An 18,794-nucleotide genomic window follows, 5' to 3' on the forward strand; every position below is an offset into this window, starting at 1 on the left:
ATCCTTTCCACCATCAAGGCTGCTGGTGCACAAGCATTTATATTGCTAATTTGACTAATGGTCTTCATCCAGGACCAGTCTGAAAATGAAACAGGACAGTAGACCCCATTATTTAACTATTATTGATGGTATAATTTTGGGGGATTTTATGTTTCCCTTAAAAAGATTGCCAGCAAGTTTTTATCACTATACATTAAAATCAAACATCCATTAGTTAAGACAGCACAGACTGCTTGCAGAAGAAATACTTTTTGTACTTGTAACAACAAAACCTTACTCTTGGAGCCACAAGTCTGTCTTGATAAGGGATATTTCATCTGAAAGCAGTGCTTTCTGTTTCAGTGGGTTTTGGTTGCAAAGGATTTAGAAACGTTTCATCTCTTCAAGAGACACATAATTCTTCTGAAAGAAATTATTCTCAACATAAATAAGGCTTACAAGTGCTTGAAATATCTTTTCATTTTTAACTATATGCCAAGTGCTTTTCTCAACAACAAAATTTAAAAGACATATTGGAAAATCTGATTTTTGTTCTCTGTTACTTTCCTTTCATGTACTCACAAACGTATTTTATATACCTGGTCACAGGAGCACTGTGTGAAAATGATGTAACTGTATAATTTTTTATGGTGGAGATTTACATTTATGCACCCAGTTGTGAAACTACTTCTCATTCCTTAAAATCGCCTTCTAAATTTTATCTAAATTTAAGGAAATCTGTTTAAATAGAGATGCCCCTTTTTGAATATAGTAGGAAAGGTCACAAATTGTTCAGTCACTGTGAATAGATTTTATATTCTAACACAGATCTGAGATATTGCCCTGGAAGTTTGTTAGTCAAATGGCTTCTGTTCAGGACTGACTCAGCTCACTGATCTGGACAAGGACTCTCTTACAGCAGTTCACATGAAATCTGAATAGCTTAGTTTAATACAGAAGCTCCAAACTGGAAGTTATAGAACCTTTATCTGAATAAAAATGGGAAGATTAGGAATTTTTAATATTTTTCAGCTTACCAGATAGGAATGCCAAAGTCTGCATATTCAAAAACATGCATGCAGTGAAGACATTTTTCAGAACCAGGGCTATATTTTTACATAATGTTGCCACATCAGTTGATTGCCCTTAGCTTACAGGATTGCATGCAGGAGCAGATTCAGAAGGGAAAACACAAAAGAAGGTGAATTCAAATATTTTTTTTTTAAAAGCTATAAATTAAATGGTGACGACAAGCAAGTGCTGCTATTAATTACTGTACTATAAAATATCACTCCTAAACTATGAAACTATTTGGGGACTTAAAAAATGGTAATAAATTCAGAAATGCAAAACACTGAACAGCTGCAACAGGAGATACTAGAGGGGAAGAAAGAAGAAATTACTTTATTTTGACAAGCAAAATAAAACTATGAGAAGTGGTCTCGACCCATCACTACAAGTTAAGAAAACATCAATCACAGTAGTTTACACTGATTATTCTAATAATCCAGGCACTTTTTGAAGTGCCTTCAGCCTATATAAACAAACAAGGAAAAATGAGACTAAACCAGACCAAGCCCAGGAACCTGCAAGACACTGGAATTGACTTAATTTTTGTTGTTGTCGTTTTCCTAATTTAGTCACATAAACTCTACAAAAGACAAGAGTTAACATTTGTTAATTCTTAATAAAGCTGTTTAAAATCTGAGCTGCTAAGAAAAGCTCTATTTTAGACACAAGGGAGGGAAATCTGAAACATTCAGGTTGATGCACCACAACTCAATTCTAGACACTTTGCAACATCAAGTAGTAACACAGAAACTAGATGACTCTCTAGTTCTTGAGGTTAGGAGTTTGAATTTCCACATCCCATGTGCTTTGATAGCTTGAGATGTTCCAGGTGGGCTTGCTCTATGAAAGAAATTTCCCCATCATTTCTGAACTGGGTAATGACTTCTCTTTTAGTGGTCTCTTACGTATAACACAGCAAAAGAGAACAACGCTTGAAGAATGTTAAACTGGCAGAATGGACTACTGAGGAGCTTCATGTTGCTGATTTTATTTGCTACATGCCACCCAGCCCATGCACATACAGAAGACCCAGAGCCATTCTAATTAGAGGAGCATCACACTGGTATAGATTTTAGATAAAACGCTAAGTACAGTCCTGACCGTTCTCTGGCCAGTAACAAACCACAAACAGCTCCCCAAATCAGAGGACAAATGTGTCCAATTATTTCTTTGCTTAGATTTCTTTTTTTTCTTTAAACAGTGCCTGAGCAGGCTGCTGCATACTGAAAGGCATCTCATAACACCCAAGCACAGGGGGCACAGAGACTCGCACAGGCAGCTGCAATTGATGAATGCCTTCTCATTCCATAATAATATTTCCTTAGAAGGTTTATTATACTAAATTGTTATTATACTAGCTTAAACTTTGATTGAACAAATCTTACATAAAGCAAACAGCTTAACTTGCTATGATAGGAATCCCTCCTACATTAAAAAGACTGTGTAAGTATTTTGAATCCCGGGTGAAACTATGCTACATTTGGTGTCTTGTTTTAGGCTGCATGAACAGGGACAAAGTCAATTTAGATTTAGATATTTTGAAACGCCAGCCAGGAGACATCCATAAAGAACCTGGCCTGTCGGAGCCCATCCCTGGTTTGCTCTGTCTGCCTGTGCGAACAGGAGCTGCCGCTGTTGGTAAAACTGACAAGATAAGCTGGAGGCTTTCTAGCAAAACTACCCCAAAGTACTGAGCTCCTCAATGCAGAAGATGTCAAAAAGATTAAGTCATGTTCCTGTGGTTTAACACCAAATCAGCTTCTCTCTTTGCAGCCAGTGCACAACATGACTAAAGGAAAACTCTCAGAGTTTGCCTGAGTGTGAGGTGGTCCCTCGCTGGTGCAAGTACACAGCATGTCAAACTCTCTCAATTTGCATAGCAATTAGTAGACAAGGACAAGCTGTAAAACCCAAGATGGACAAATCTGATATGAAAACAAATTTCATGCTGAGGGTTCTCAGGTGTTTTTAGCAGCACTGCCAAATGAGAAACATGATTTGAGACAAATCTGAGCCTGATTAAGCACTGTTTTCCTGCAACTTTACTCTGGCAAAAAAGGAGGATTTTGACTGCAGTAGCTGCTGCAATGTAAGCCTAGGCAGGACCAGTATTTTTACGATGCACTTGTCCCTTATAATTCCAAGAGAAACCTGCTAAAACCACACATTTGCCCTTCAATGATACCTCCCAGGCTTGTCACACTCCTCACGTTGAGCTGAGCACACCGGGCAGGAGAATTACAAAGCGCCCAAGGGCAAGGGAGTGTAATGATCCTGACCATGATACCGTTGCACACCGAGGAGCTAGTGATTCACAGCATGGTTAATGGGAGCAGGTCCAAGCCTGGGCTGTGCTGTGCTGCAGGGACAGAACACCCCGGCCTTCAGGCTGCATTGTGCTATGTATATCCCTCAGGCGTAGGATAAACTTCTCCAGTTGCTTCTAACAAAGGAGACTGCAGGCAGCTCCCACACAGTACCAGCAGGTAAATTACCTGTGTGTCCTTGCCTCCATCGAGAGCTGCAGCAACAAATTTCCATGGGAACATTCTTTTGTTGGATCCTAGAAATGATGGCTAGAGCTGTTTTCCTTCTAAAAAAATACTGTAAGAGCTCATAGGAGCAAACCCAGGAGGCTCTTCCAGGGATTGGGTCTGCACCACACTCTGTGCCCTGACCAGAGGCTCTTTCAATGCTGCACAGCTCTGGGCTCCCAGCATCTGAAGGACGCAGGATTATGTACACTGGTTTTTGTTAGCTCTATTAAATAATATTTAAAATTATCCTTCACAGAGCCTGAGTGCTTTTCTTACTGGGATCATAACAAACCAAGTCACCCAATCTGGGTGTTTAAATTCTGTTTTCATTTCTCTTCTCTAATCTTGAGGCACAGTCCATCTGAGCAGAATGTTTACTTTCCCTTCTCTGCTATGCAGACAAAAGGATATTAGGACTGAGATGGCTAGCAAAGAAACTTATGTTCGAAAGAGACATGAATTTCCACATGAACAATGTTAGCTAAACTGCTATTTAAAATGCATGAATGGTGTGATGTCCGGAGACTTTGCAAAAAACAAGATTGTTCATCACATGTAACTGTCATGGCAAGCCACGCTTTTAACTAGAGAAGTGTTATTGCTAATCAGAACAGACAAAAGGAGCCCTTTAATGCAAATTGCTGCCCTATCATTCAGTGGGAGATTTTCTATCTGAAAATCTGTCATTACATAAAAATAATGTATGAACACTAAAACAACAAAATGCTCAATATTGTGTAATTTGTACTTAGAGAGTCATCAGAGTGTTCTGTTGGGCTGCCTGGTAAAGATAATTTTTCTGTTTAAGTGTTTAGGTACTCAAAATGGTGGGGCAGACAAAATGAAGGAGTCCAGCCAAAAATCCCATAATGAATGGATAATTTCCTACAGATTCCCTCAGGTCATGTCCACTGCAAATGACACCCTTAAGAACAGAGTCAAAATCATCTTGTTAAAGACAGTCTCTCACAGGCCTGCCAGAGTGCTGTATGTCAAATAAAAAAAAAATTCCTAATATTTTCCTCAAAATTCTACAGATTTTATTTAGCCAGGTAAATACTACAACGAAGGACAACATTTTTTTTTTTTAATATTTTTACTTGCTTCCCCTTTCTAGATATGTTCCTCTCCCAACTTGAAGCCTGCTCCCGTAGTCAAGTATCAAATATGACATTCTAGTTTGCACTGAAGTTAAGAGAAGCTTTGGTATTCACCTTATAAAAAGGTAAATGTTGGGCTAAAGCATAAAAAAGTGGCTTGCAGTATTTGATACTGAATTTGCCATTCCACTGCATTCACACTGGATAAAAGACTATTTCAAACAAATATAAGCTCAATTATTTGAAATGTACCTCGCCTTTAATACAAAATGAAAATGACTACTTAAAGGATGTACAAAACAGGCTTCATAACATATACCCAGGAAATCAAAAAGAAAACAATTTATTTGTAGAAGGAGTTGTGGGTATTCAAGTTTAAATTCTGTATTGGTGTAACTGCATCATTCATTGTCATTAGATTACAGGGTATTCTAGGCATTGTAGGTAGCAGGAATGCAGACAAAAAGATGACAATCAATGTTCTTTTCAAATAAATGTGAACCAGATACCAACAATTTGATTAAAATTATTCCCCATGAGCCATACTATTATTACCCTGAGATAAAACATCCTGAAACAGGTTAATAAACATAAACATTTATCTAAAGTAATTTCATTCTCTGCTTTTGAAAGTATAATAAAAACTTCAGTAACAAGCATTTTCTTTATTCTCAAGAACATAAACTGAAGGGGAAAAAAAAAAATCAGTTTTCCAGTACTGAGACTGGAAGGTACTGATATAGCGAAAGAAACTAGTTAGAGATGGAAAGATATCTTTCCTGATTTCAGCAAGGAAAATTCATGGGGGATAGAGTTTAGTAAATTAAAGAGAATTAGGAAGGCAAAGAAACAACAAAATAGTTAGAAATTGGATTGACATACATGCAATTAAAAATTAACCAAGTGCTTTTATGACGTATTTAAAACATCATATATTTCTAAAAGGGCTAAAAATGCACAGAACTCCACAAAGCATAATACGCTATGAATACTGTATATCAACAGAGGATGAATAAGCTGATAATATTTGGCAGTGATAGGCTGACGGTTGGACTCGATGATCTGAAGGGTCTTTTCCAACCTTGACGACTGTATGATTCTATGATTCTATTTCTGACCTTGTTTAATTAAAATCTGCAAACCATTACTGATGCCTTTCAAAAGATTCTCCTTGACATTACTTACAATTGAATGAGGTCCTTAAGGTGATAAGACAGACAGTAATTCTAAGCAATTCTATCTCCTTGACTACTCTCCTTGCCCGAGGAACATATAGGTCTAAGAACAAAAAGTGTTTTGCTTTAACACCAGAGAATATCGACAAACTTATGTTAGTTCAATTCGTGAATAAATTAATGCAAATAAAAGCAACTTCACAGAAAATACCTGGTTCCAACTGTCTAACTACCAACTATTCTATCCAACTACTAAAAATCTGTATTACACCTAGGCATTTTGAAGTATCAGTATAGCAATACGAGTGGTTGGAGTTCTTGGTAAGTAAGACAAGACCTTTTTTTCAACATATAATTTCAATTGATATGGGAGGGGGGACAATACTGCTGTGTGCTTTGAGCCTCATGTGTGTCAGAAGCAGAAGTATTGTGAATACTTCCTTAACTTGCTTAGTCAAAGGATTAATGTCAGTTATATGACTAAAGACTTTATGGAGTTGGGATTTTACTCTGCACATTTTGTCAGAGAATCAGAGGTCTGCAGAAGGCAGTATCCTCATTTTTACAAACAGAGAGGCAAGATATAGTGATATAAACCTAGTCACAGTCACATAGTAATTCAAGGACATCACTAAGATGAGCCCTAGTTCTTCCATTTCCCCAAGCCACATCACCAGACCTCACTGCTTTTTAAGGACAGTTGAAGATAAAGCTTACAGAAAATAGTGACAAGTGCACTGATGGATAAGATGACTTAGAATCTGTCTACAGTTTGCATTTGTTAATAAAAAATTAACTCTATCATTATTGAACAACAGTTATTTATGAAATATCTTATTTATTTGTTCAGTAAGTGAAGGACAAAAATGTGAAAAAGGGGCCAAATTATTTGAAAATATAGTTTGTCTTGCAATACAACTGTTCTTAGAACATCATTAAGAAAGCTGGAATTTAAAAAAACAGCTGTGCTGGGCAAGTCTGGCCAGCTACTTACCCGGAGGGGAAAAAAGAAAATCCAAGAAAGCACTTTTCTTCCTTCTCTTTCTCTCTCTGCCCTTGGCAATAAATTGGTAAGTAAGTGAAATCTGCTATAAACTAAAAATGAAAAAAACCCCTCAACAAACCAACCAAAAAAAAAACCACCAGAAAGAAATGGGAGGGGAAAGATGGCTGTGCAAGCTATTAATGCTCTGAATTAAGAGGCCTAAATTGGCAATCTCAATGTATGTCACACAAGGGTTTTCAGTTTTGCTGCTCAACAGGAGGGTTTGAGTTGATGGAAAGTGCTGATCTCATCGGTAAGATGCTAAATTAACTCAGGGAAAAGAAGAAACTGCTCAGAAGTTAGTGTGAGGTATAGTATGAGAGAGAACAGCTTGGGGCTAACAAACCTGTCAAAACAGAACAGACAAGTTGCACAAGTGAAAAAGCTCATGGATCTGCAGTTGAAGGCAAGCCCAAAGGAAATTACAGTTCTAAAGCCCATCAGAACAAGGCGACACAAAGGTCAAACACAAATTTTTGCTTTTGCTCATGCCATTAGAGCCAAGAAGCAGATGGGAAAGTGCCCACCCCTACTGCGACTTCTTCTCAAGCAAAAACTATCCTAGAATGAGGCAGTTAACATCACCCTTGCTTCTTCTCATGGAATGATGGACCCCATCCTTAAGTACACAAACTCCATTACCCCTAGTATCCCCGCTAGAGACTGGAGAACTGGACCGAAATGGCACCAAAGTAACTTCTAGGCAGATACGCGGATACAAGGAGAAAGTCCCATCTATTAGGCCATTCCCTAATCTATCCTTTTTAAGCTATTGTATTTTAAGCAAATAATTAAATATAAATTGTGGTGGAGAGAAAAAGATATAGAAAGAAAATATGCAAGAGTTAGGTTTCTGCTTACCTTTGATGACAGAGTGCTCTTCAAATTCCTAATCCAAAATAAACAAGTATACAAGAGAAAGACTGATGGTAACTTCATGCAGAAATACCCAAAACTAAATGGCAAAGACATCCTTTCCTGGTGCATGGGTTGTGGTTTCAAGTCCTCACCTTCATACAGTTCCTTTCAGTATCCTGTTGAGGGAAAAAGGGAATTCATGATAGACATGGAGCTAAGAATTTCTTGGCAACCTATTTAAAATCTTAACAATAAAAATAATTTAACTGGACTAATAATTATCATTAAAAAGTAATAGCTCAAATGAATACAAGAAAACATAATTAATAATACCTTTAAAATTGTTATACAACAAAACTTAGGAACACCTACCCCTTTTTTCTGATGTTATGCCTACCATCCCCAAGCACCTCTGGGTGTCAGAATGAGAGCCTGGGGGTGCCTCAGTAAGTCACCAGTGTCCCCAGGTCTCACGGGGAGGGTTGTGATGGGGGTATTGAGGTGTCTTCCTCCTCAGTCCTGGGGTCCAACTGGATTTCTCTTTATATATTTCCTTTGTACATTTTTCCCTTTTTATATTTTTCCTAGGGTATCCTCAATCCAAAGGGTATCCTCCCATGAAAAACAAAAATGAGCATAAGAAAGGATTTCAAAAATATATATATTCCATTTAGTGAAAGTAGGTAGGCGAATAAGAACTGTTTTTCAGAAGAATTAGAACTCAGATGTGGAAATCAACATGCGTGTGGAAAGTGTAAGCATCCACTACAGGAAAGTATGAAATCTATTGAGAATTCAGAAATGTGCATGCACACAAAATATTGTTGACTGCAAGAAGTTCACTTTCCTTCTTTCTGACATGTCAAACACTATTACGCTCATTACCTTGATAAACCCTCTTGATCTTCATTTTCCTTTCCCCTAATTATGCCCTTTCTGTCTTTATCTTCTCCCTGAAGTTTCCATCATTCTGTCTTTCTGCTGAGTCTTCTCCTCCAGTAGGACATATGCAATCCCTTTCTGCACCTATGCACACCATTACATTTTCAACTTGCTAGCTAATTTCAGCCTGGATGAATGATAAAATTTTGCTATGTTTCTACAAAGGTTGTGAAAACAGGCATCCAGGTAGGGCAAGGAAGGCACACTGGGCATGGAGCTGAATAACAAGCTCAAGCATTATTAGAGTCCAGAGAATCACCAAGAAAAGTGACATTACAAGTAGCTCAGTCCCAGGAAAGGCGGTATTCAGAGCTCACACACTTTGGAACAACAAAGGCAATAAAACTTCATTCACCTTGGCGATGTGAATTACTTCTTTCACCTTATTTCTTTCTGGGAAGTAAGGAGAGACTAAAATACAGCCTTATGTATTCAGAAAGCTATAATGGTCTTATCTTACTCCACACATAATTTAAGGAGCCGAATTTTGCATTCTGTTTGTCTGTGTTTCCTGTGTATAGCACTAAAACCCCTCTGAAAACCATGAAATTACCAATTTGAAACTCTAGTAAGAATCATTCAAGTTTTTACCACATCTATTCTCACTGTAATATTTTTCAGGAGACTAAGTCTATATTGTACCATTGTCTTCTTTCCTTTGAAACCATGGTCACTGAAATTAAGTATCAGAATTTTAATATCTCACACAATCTGTGACAGGTGCTTTATTACCTCAACCTTTTCAATATTCTGTATGTTGATTGCTCTGTCTTTCCCTTCCACACAGTTTACGGCCTCACTAAACTGTGGGAAGAAAGGTACTGGCCAGCAAGCAAAACCACAAAACATAGAAGCTGAAAGAGAAAAGGTCAAAATTTTCAAACCCCACAGTCCTATTTTATGTATTTCAGGAATTTTAATAACCTCAGAAAGAATCCTTGTTTTTATGTTATTTTAAGAACGAGCAACTAACTATCAAAGGATTTTTAAAAGATAGACAGTAATGAACTACGGTGTACTTTGTTCATTTTTCAATTAAAAAAAAGATGAAAAGTTCCTTTTGCATTGTTCATCAAAATAATACTCTTTTTCACCCAAGATACAAATTTTCATTTTCAAACATTTGTCATAAAAGTAAAGAAAATGAAAGGCTGGTTTCTCAAAACTGCAAAACCAGGAGATTCCACTGGTAACCCCCACTCTCCAACCCTTTTTCTGTAACAGCATGTAAACTGGAACAGTTTACCAAGTGCATGGGAGATCCAAGTTTCAGCGCCCTCATCTGTTTGAGAAGACTGAAATCTACAGTTTACACAGAACATCCTCTTCCAAGAGGGCATTCTCCGATTTCAGAGCATGGGACAGTCTCAGTCCCCTTTTATTGTAGCTTTCAAGCATGTAAAGTAAGTTGAAAACAAAAAGTCACAAAGATGCCTTGTGGAGATTTGGTGTCGGAGACATGTCACAGAAGTGATCCTTGTCCATGCCTCAGTAAATACCTAATTCTTATGCAACACAGTTTGGATAAGACTGAGACCTTTCGTCCAACTGAGAAATATCCTACAAGCCTGTAACAAGTCTCCTTTTCTGCTTCACTGAAGAATTTTCCTGATCTGCAGATTGACTGAAATTGAGAAAATATTCTGGGAAAGGATCACTACATGCCAGTTCTCTACCTGCATTGCTTCATAGGCTCCGACTGAGGGGCACCACAGAGGCAGGATCAGGGCCGGGGGGAGCCCTGCCCTCGTCACAGACTGGGGAGTGGGGTGGCACACACAGTGGTGGGCATCACCTGCCCTTTGGGGATGGCCCTGAGTTTGTTCTTTCCATCCTGTTCTCCCCCTTCTGCCCCTGCAGCCCAAAGCAAATAACACAGTCAAATCTGGGAGTAGCTAGGTATCGGGGGAGTAATTTATTTATTAAAAGGAAAGAAACAACCAGATTCACAATAGACATCTGAATAGCTACAAGGAAGACTAAAAGTAATACTTTAAGTTTACTGAAGGTTTAGCCAATGAAAGCGAGAGAAATGTTATTTGTCTGCACAATGACAAAGCATAAAAAGGAAATTAATTCTTTTTAAATCTCTTTTTCTTCATTAATTGAAAGGCTAAAAATGATCTAGAGTGCCTGCATCTTCTGACAACTTTCTCATAAAATGAATATCGCTTCAAAGTTGAGTCCCATATCATGGCAAACTACATTTTTGTAACAGCAAAGAATTGAGTCTGCATTTTCTTTGCCCATTTTTCAGCTACTTACGAAGCCAAGCCTAGTGCTGTTCAAGAAACACAGGTTCAGCATAACAATAAACTGAAACAAATTGTTCTCCATTACCCAAAAATCTTTGCTCCAGCTACAGTCCAGCTACAGTTAATAATAATAGCACGGATCAACAACAAACACCAAAATAAATATTAAGAAAGTCTGAATTCACCCGTGCTTAACCCCCCATGACATGGGGTGACAGTTTTCAGCACAGAAGAGATGTTTCTGCTCTACGTTGTGGCATGAACTACCCTACAAGTATAGCCATCTCTCATAAATCTCATTTAGGAGAAAAAAAAAAAAAAAAAAATCAAGTTCCTTAAATACCTGACCCACTCAGGATAATTTAATGTGGTTATAACTTTTTTTTTTCCTAACGTCTAACTTACCATCTTTAAAAGCAATGTGCTACAGATAATATCTTTGGAATTTTGAGAGTTTTTTTCTATTGGACTGTAAAATATTCTGACTTAAGAATATGTTTCATAAAATTAAATTAAAAATCTCAAACTCTCAATATGAGACCGCTAAAATATATTCTTATATAAGCTAAGTAGGCTAGAACTCGCGTACAAGACCTGAGCTTGGGCAAGATTTTCCTTGTTTGGTCACTGGTACCAACGTTCAAATACTGAATTACTCTGCATATCTTTAACAAATTGTGTTATCGATACCTCCCATTAAATAATGAATTACCATCTGTTTCACCCCATAGTGATTGCCTTACTTGTTCTTCAGAGTAGTTACATTAGCAGCTACAAAATGCAGCATGTTATAGAGATACCCCAGCTATCTGTGATATGCTGCAGGAGGTCACAGCGTACCCATGAGATGCTGCACTCGCAGTTCATCCATCTGCCAGGTAAGAAGAGTTTATCAGATTGCATACGGAGCTGTATTGTTTTTAGAAGACAAGCAAAACTAGAACTACAGGGACATATATTACTGCCTCCCACAATCCCTATTTTTTTAATATAGACATGGCTTAAAGTATTTTTTAAATATCTTCAGGGCATATCTAATTACTGGGTACAGTATACGCCTTTTGTTTCTTTTGATTACTCATGTGAATGATATGAAAAAATGTGTAAATCAATTCTCCTGGAGAAAGTTAGCCACCAGAATTAGCTAAAAGGAGTGCAAGTTGGGTAGACCAGCCTGCCCAAGAGCACGAGTGACAGATAGTTTTGTTGTGGCAACTGTGGACTTCTTCCAAATTGTTCTTTTAGGAAATGCATGAACATAAAGAAATTTAAAAAAGCAAGTGGTATTTTCTTTCACAGATTATGCCTGCCAAACACAAAGCAAGTAATGCTTGAACAAAAGTGACATTTATGTACACTAAATGTTTACGAAGTTCTTGATGTGTTCCTTGTGTAATTATCTCTCAACATTGCATTCTGACATGCAGGGAAGGCGAGAACAGCTGTTCACTTTATAGCCAACTGTTATTTTTGCCTTTATACAGATATATCTATTTTCAACATTTTATGTATGTATACGCACACACACATACATATACATACACAGAAATGCATGTATTTATACACTTGCAGATAGATACTGATAACTGGCTAGGAGAGTGAGCCTTCCCTTTGCTTCATAGTTTGTCAGTAAATACCGGAGCTGACACTCCTGGTGAACAGCTGGCTAAATTGTAATGAAATTAAGTACTGGCAATAGTCAAGTTGAAATAGAGATACTTTCTTCAGGGAAAACAAAACAAAACAAAACAAAAACCAAACAACCAAAAAACAGGATAAACCTTTGTTTTTATTTTTTTTTAATCTATATACTTAATAAACCACATCTGCTGTCATACTGGGTTTTATAGCCTCTTGCAGACCACTCAGGAAACAGAAAGCTGGATTCAGCCATTTTACTCACATGAACAATCCATTTCTCCACGTAACATTAATCACTGTGGGAACATTTCATTAATCACTGTGGGGAAGGGTATCAGACATGGTCTACAGCAAACTTGGAATATTACACTAGATCAAGCAAATAAATCTTCATTTAAGAAAGATAAACTACTCATGATTTGCTCCTTGAAAAAAAGTACTGACTGGATTCATCAGTTTACTCTGGCCACTTAGCACTGCTGAGACAACATGAAATACTTAAAATATTTATACCCTGGTTGCAGCCATCCAGCAGAGAGCCAGTCTGCTCTTTCAGCTGATAAACAGATCCAGAGCTAAAGCTGGTAGGGGTAAAGGAACCACTGGCTGTTAGCTGCCTTCCCCTTTCCCATACCACATATAGAGGACATCTGGGAGAAGAAGAAATGGAGACAGATCATGACGTCCCCTATCAAAGTCCTCTGTCTGTATAAAGGAAAACAGTTATACTAAAATAATGTAAGATACTATTGTATCTGTAACATAACAGACAAATATATAAAACAGATAAACATAGCAGATGTGAGCAAAAGATAATTATATCAAGTACATTAATTTAGAAAAGTTTCTCTGATCAATATTATCTGCTATTAATTATCACATTTTAAAGTAGTAGTCAGTTTGTCTTGTCTGTTTGCAAAGCCAGACTTGGGAATGTGTTGGCAGATCCATACCAGCAATTTTAATCAAAGATCTAAAGTAATATCACATTACTATTTGAAAGTCAGGAGTGGCTGCAATTAAATGCCTTCTTTTTGGATGGAGCCTGCTTGTATAATTTTCTGGTAATTGAAGCTCCTGACCAAATCAAAGCTTCGTTTTATATTTCCAGGCCTTTCCTACCAAGTTCTGAAGGATAATCTTGGTGTTCTTCCTAAGCCAAAATGTTGAGTTGATAAGCATTCAGTTAAAGTCCTAGGATTGTCCATATTAATATTAGAACAATATTTGTAGTACTTTCCGGACAATAAGCAATTAGCGTAAAAACCAAACACCTCTCCAAATTCAAGCAAATAAAAAGAAAATATGAGGGCAACAGATAATAACAAAGTGCAGTAAGCACAAAGGGGTTTTGAAAGACACATGATATAAAAGGTAGTGATAAATATAGGGTTCATCTATGGTCAAGTTTAAAATCTCCTTATCAGCAGGGTTTCTAATGTGCTTAGCAAAACATGCTTTAAACTAATATTGCTGTTATACAGAAATTTCTTATTTGGCATCTGTTTCTAAGGGTCATGCAGTACAGTTTTCTAAAAGAAAAACTGAAAATATTTATTCATAAATAGATATATTCCAAAACAGCTTTAATGACATTTAACTACCCACTTATGTGCAGTCACCCATAACAAATATATTGTTTCTATTTACTGTAATTACAGTGCAAGATAAAGGTCTCATATATACAACTAACCACTTAATAAATGATAGGCTATGTTGATAATTACAGACATTGCTGAAATCACAAAATGAAAATCTTTTTCTAAGTTTCCTAATAATCTTCCCTGTAGGCAGTTCTCCTATTATACATGAATTCTATAGAAGCCTTAAGAAATTGTCATAGTGCAGAAATATTTGTTTGAATAGTTCCTGCTGCCAGCAGCAAACTATAATTTAGTACACTCTGGGATACACAGGCTGTTATTAATTCAGCTTGCATCCATAAGTGCTTATTTATTCCATTCTATAGTCACATGGCACAGATTTGGTCTGAATAGCATCAGTAGCATCTTGGAGGATTTACTGATGATACTAAAAGAAAGTTGTTCCAACTTTTTTGTCTATAAATAACTTCTGCACAGGTTTCAAAACCATTGCTCAGTTATCAGTGGTGAAGGGTATGGAAATATTTTTTATATTTTCTTAATCCATCTCTGCCAGTACCTAAAAACCAGGAGATTTTAATGGGAGATTTGGCTTGCTTCAATAAGCTTCAGATCATAAAGACCATTGCGAAGATAAAACAAAGCAGTGGTGTAGTAAGATGGACCTGATTTGAGATACAAACTGGACTTTAGCAACAAATACCACTCTGAAGAAAGCTGATGTTGTTAAATGCAACCTGGTTTTGCCTGAGGTTTTTGAACCTGTCAGTCCATCTGAAACTGCACTGACTTGACTGCGTGTTCCTATGTCATCTAAGTATATTAAAATATCCGAAAACTTTACAATGCCTTCGTAGACATGTAAACAGTATGTTTTATGAACACAGATAAGGTGTACAGACTACATTCCTTACTCTTGCTGTCCAAATTAATGGCTAAAGTGACTGCAGCCTTTTCCATGTTGTGCCTAGAAAACTTTTGCACAGCTCGTATCACTGAAATGTCTAGACACTCTCCCATCACCCTAGCAGAAAAATCTCCAAGAGTTCATTAACCTCTACATGTTTGTCATTTAGGAATAAAATAGAAACGTTAACTGGGTTCTTGATTAATTTCAAATACTTCCTTACCATATTGTATTTAGAACCCCAGCAACATCCAGAGCCTGGGTAGCTGTGAATTGATGGTTCCTGCTCCAAAGATCTTGAAGTCCTGGTTTTAAGTTCTTCAGACACAAAAAGGACATCAAGTTACATCACTAAAAGGGTTATGCATTAATGTACTGGTTTTTCTTATTTCCTGTGGATGCTATGACTGTCCAAGTTCTGATTCTGAAAATACAGTGTATAATATTTTTCTTGGCAACACCTTGCCTCAAGATTTTTTTAATAGCTCCCAGGAATAATCAACAGAACAGCTGGCAAATTTGAATTTTTCCAATACTGTTCTATTTGATCTCAAGGCAGTCAAGCTTTTCATGATGTTCATGCTCTTCTCCTAAAATATTGAAATAAGTTCAAAGTTTCAAGCAGGGAAAAACAAAAAAAATAGATACAGAAATCTTTTTCTAAGGGTTCACAAATTAAAACAAAGACCACATTTTCATTTCCAAAATGAAGGGAGAGGCGACAAAGGATAAAAACATTGCATTGCTTCCTAATTTTACTTAAAATGAAGCTAAGTTGAAGAATATGATATTCATGACACCCAAAGTTCCTTTTTCTGGATTTTTTTTTTTCATTACAAATGTTTGTTCAGTAAGAGCATGGGGTCTCCTGTCATCTCCAAGTCAATCTCAAAAGTACTTGCCTTTTTCCCTTGAATAAAAAGGAAAGAAGGAGTGATGTATCTTTTCTCAGTTCCTCTCTACTAGTGACATTTTTCATTTCTCCTCTCATATATATGCAAGTCATTAAAAGAATCATTCAGTATTTCTAGTCCTGATGAGCTCTTTTTGTGTCTCTAACCACTTCATGCATTCTATTATCTGCCCAATGGAAGAGGAAAAGAAACAGATGTTTATTTTTCAGGCCCGTGAAAGCTGCCATTTTATTTCTGTACAAAGAATAAGGGTGAAATTCCTAGGTCTTGAAGACATCAACCAGTCCTTCCATCTTAAAATAATCTGAAAATCTACTCATCCAAAGAGAACTGGCAAAAGATTTGACCTGCCTAGGAGATAAATTTTTAAACAGTTTTTATTTTAATAGTATACAATTAAGAGAACTCAAAATGAACACGAGTGCACTTCCCAATGAATGCCTACCTAAGGGCTTCTTAAGAGAAGCATGGTATCAAACATAATATTAAAAAGCAACAAACAAAAATAAAAGGGAAAATATTTTAAGAACTAAGACGCACAAAATAATGCAATGCACTGTTCCAGCGGCTTTACCACAAGACTCATTATAATTGGTATTTTTTTTAAAATGTCAATTCCCTGAGGTCACATGGTAGTATAAGAATTTTAGATTTCATTGTTTTCTATTCCTCTGGGTTGCAAAGCAAACATTGAAACTATAGGCTGAAAACCAGAAGACAGAAACAAAGACCCTACAATTAATCATTAAAAAGTAATCTTATCTAATTTGAATCTTTTTTTTTTTTTTTTTTTTTTTTTTTGAGGACTGATGTATGAGTTTTGCATGCTGGGTGTTGGCAGCTCTGGATTACTGACAAATTAATATTCATAGTTCGTTAACATACATTCTCACACAAACATTTAACGTCGTATTATAGCTAATACCAAGGGTTCATTATTTATTGTGAACTGAGCTGTCTGAACTCCAAAAAGTGAAACGTTATTTCAGAAACTACATGAAGATCTTTACAACCTTGTAAACTTTCTTGGAAATATAAACTGGGTATTTCACATGTGACTAGCTTGTATATGTGCACAAAGATCATGGAACTTTGAGGTAAGAAAAAAGTAGTAGTTTAGCAAATATGTTTTTCTTAGTGAACCTATGTGTTAGTTTACAGCCCCACTAACTTCCTTCAACTACTGTCAGTGTGAATGATTGAAAACAAATAGTACAAAAAGTCCCCCTCTCTCTCTATTATCTGTTTATACGAGACACCTGTATACAGACAAAGACACATTCACATATGTCCTTCAAAATCATTACACATCTCAATATTGCTGCAAGGCTTTGAATAAACATGGTAAAATTGTAAATCTAGCGGTTCAGTAATAGCTTGTCAAAGAAAAAGAGTAACTGTGGGTAAAATGTTAATACCTCTCTTCCCTTCTCTTTTATGTTGAATAAATTATTCATTTGTCATTTATTAGCTAACTGTACATATTTTATACTTTTTAAGATTAATCATTACTTTATGGAACTTGAAGTATTTACACTGGATTTGTATGATTTTTTTCCACGCTGACAGTTTAAACACTCTATCATATAAAATACAGTGATTACTATTGCCTTGTCTGAGAGAAGGTTGTAAAAACATGTCTCATTAATTTTATGAGGTCATCTAATTGATGTAAGAGAGTAGCAGAGACTTCAGCTTGCAGCTGGAAAGCAAGCAGCTCCCTGTGGGTGCGTGGAGCTCGGGTGACTGCAGGCAGCCTCCCCGCCCCAGGAGGAATCCAGCTGCAGCGCCCACTGGCCATGTGGGGCATGTTGCACCCAGTCCCCTCTTTGGCGTTACTGCTTTTTTTGCATGCACTCATGAACATTAACTGCAATGCAGAAGGAAAAAAACCCAAAAACATATAAATCTCAGTGCAAGACTGTCACCAAGTTTCATTGAACTGGAAGCAATTGTAAATGAATAGATCAGTTCTACCTTGTGTCACCACTAGAAAGGCTATACAAACATAGAACGGAGATATGAAAATTTCCATCAAGATACAAACAGAATTTCCCACACTGATGTTTTTAAACTTGTATTATAGAAGACTGCTATGTTTCTCATTTATCTGTTGGCACTGGTGAGAAATTGTGTCAATGCACACTTACTGAAATAAAATTTTTAATATGTGAGCTACATATTGTTCTAAGTGAAATGAACTATATCAAAATGACATTAACTTAGCTGTGTTTCATCTTTAAGTTTCAATCACTGGGGAACATAAAACTGCATATAAAATGCATATGAAAAGACAAATTCCTGTTATAGTAAAGTTCTGTTAAACAAAACTCTTGAATAATCATTTTTGGCTTATGATCTTGCTGTTCAGACTTTGAGTCTCCAGTCAAATGGATCAGTCACAACGCAATCCTTCCTCCTGGTAGTGTGTTAAAGAAATGGGATTTACCAGGTTGATTAGAAAGATGTTTTTCTTATGCTCTAATTAGCTTTGGGCAGTAATTCTTGCATCATATGACATGATTATGCATTATTTTTTCCACTTATATTGAGGAAAGTGTCAGTGAAATATAAGGGCGATCAAAGGAATCAAAACGACAGTGTAAAATGAAGTATTTTAAAGCTTTCTTGTTATGATAATATCAAGATACGTGATTCAATGTGATTTAATAAAACATTGAAACAAAATTTTCACTTGTAAAAAGCTACCATCAGAAGTCATGTTCTGTACAAAACCTAAACAGTTTTTTCTCTATTGACATTTTT

This window comes from Platalea leucorodia (genome assembly GCF_965183815.1).
Source record: "Platalea leucorodia genome assembly, chromosome: 2".
Taxonomy (NCBI): Eukaryota; Metazoa; Chordata; class Aves; order Pelecaniformes; family Threskiornithidae; genus Platalea; species Platalea leucorodia.